The following is a 1,982-nucleotide window of genomic DNA, read 5'->3' as shown; positions in this document are numbered from 1 at the left end:
AATCAAATCAAAAGTGAAAGCAAAGCGAATTCAATATAATAAAAATGGAGAGAAAATTTTATACTCGTTTTGTGTTGAAACTTGAATACCCTTCGCCTTATGTGAATTTATAGAGAGCTTGAATGTTATTTCATTTTGGGAGTGGCATGCCAATCGCTTCATCGCCATAAATTTTAAGCTGAAGTGTTAAATGGCCCTGATAAGTATATGTAAGATGTGCTGAGTAAATGCCTCTCATTGATTGTATGATGTATAGTGCAAACGAATCACGATCATTTCGAAAACTTGATCTATGGATGCAAATTGAAAACAATTTTAACGAGCAGAAGCGGTATAAGGACATGTGAGGAACGCGTTGACAGAATGCAGAAAAAATTGCTTTATTGTCTCAGAGTCTTATGGACTTTATCCAATCGAATAATTAGATATCATGAATGTACTCGCAAACACCTAGTAAGCCACGCCAAGACAAAACAAAAGATATCTAACAAAAGTCAATGTTTCTTTAGTGCTTTCTTTGTACTGAACGCAATAGGAAATGCAGTTTACATAATTGACTTCGTGCAAATTTGAGCAGAACTTTTACCTCAAAATGTTTCAAAGAAGAGCTTCGTCAAGCTCTCCATTATCAATATGAACGGAAACAACTCTTTTCGAAACTTCGTTTTTGTTTGCCTCATTTTGATGATGAAATGATAACTTGCTTGAAGTGGTGAGAGAAACCAAGGTCTCTTTGTTCCTTAACAGTTTTACCTGAGCCTTGTTCAGGTACTGCAAAACATTAGTTTTTTCCATCGCCTGTACGACTTTGAACTTTCGGGGATCGTTTTTGTATCAAAATAAGTTTGTGTATCAGATTCGATCAAAGAATCTCAAATATTATGATCTGAAAACTAAACGGATAAACGGACAGACAAGCTTAGATCGATTCAAAAAGCAATGCGGTACAATAAAAGTTAGTCCTTCCGGCCGTCACATATATCGTCACCAACTTAATACACCACAAGTGGTGCAGCACGTAATGATAAACATATCGACGATCGCTTTATCTATTTTTGTCTACTTATTGATTGATTTATTCGGCCAATACAAGGCAAACATTTATGGTATACAGTAATCTGGTTTTTTCTAACATCTCAATTAATGCAAGTTTACCCTTCTATCTATGGAATAAAAGGTATTTCAATAATGCTTCTTTGTCTCTTTCTTTTTTGAACAATTGTACGTTCGATTGCCCTGAACTACTAATAAAGTGTTTTCATACCAACAGGACATAAATAGAGTGGAATGAGCAATCGAGGGGTGAGTGGGAGAGTGAATGTTGGCGGCCTTCGACATTGTATTTTTCCTCGTTTTTCGTTTATTCAATTTTAATTTGGAGCTGCAAGCCATAAATTCAATTTCCTTAGTTAAGTGAGGGATAATTAAGTGCAAACGTTATATCCATCTTAGTCTGTTATTCTTTGTGCAGTTTTTATGCCATACATATATACACAAAAACTTGTTTCCTTTGATTGTGAACATAAAATTTATTTTTATTAAACTATGCGCACAAGCGCACGCACTCATGTACTTGCACGTAAATAAATTTGTTATTTAAAACACATCAAAACTAATATAACGCATGTGATTCAGTTGCGCAAAAAGGCAAAAAAAAAAAAAACAAAAAAGAAAAACATAAAAATAATTTCATACATATGTACTTTAAATGAAAAGTGAAAAAATTCGTCCAGGTAATAAAATTATTATTTAATCACAGCATATTGCAAAAATGTTATAATTGCTGCTCCAAGGAAGAAAAAACAAAAAAAAAAAAAAAAAAAACGATGGAAAAAATAAGAGAATATGTTATACTTTAATATATTTTAATTCAATATTTTTTCTTCCCAACGAAAAGTTTTAATTGAGTTTTATCAATGAAATCATTAGCCGACATATCGGCTTTAATAAAAACCAGAACAAACTCACGTGAGTATAACGGA

The sequence above is a fragment of the Glossina fuscipes genome, unplaced genomic scaffold (genome assembly GCF_014805625.2).
Source record: "Glossina fuscipes isolate IAEA_lab_2018 unplaced genomic scaffold, Yale_Gfus_2 197, whole genome shotgun sequence".
In the NCBI taxonomy this organism is placed as follows: Eukaryota; Metazoa; Arthropoda; class Insecta; order Diptera; family Glossinidae; genus Glossina; species Glossina fuscipes.
Note: the sequence above shows the minus strand (reverse complement) of the source record.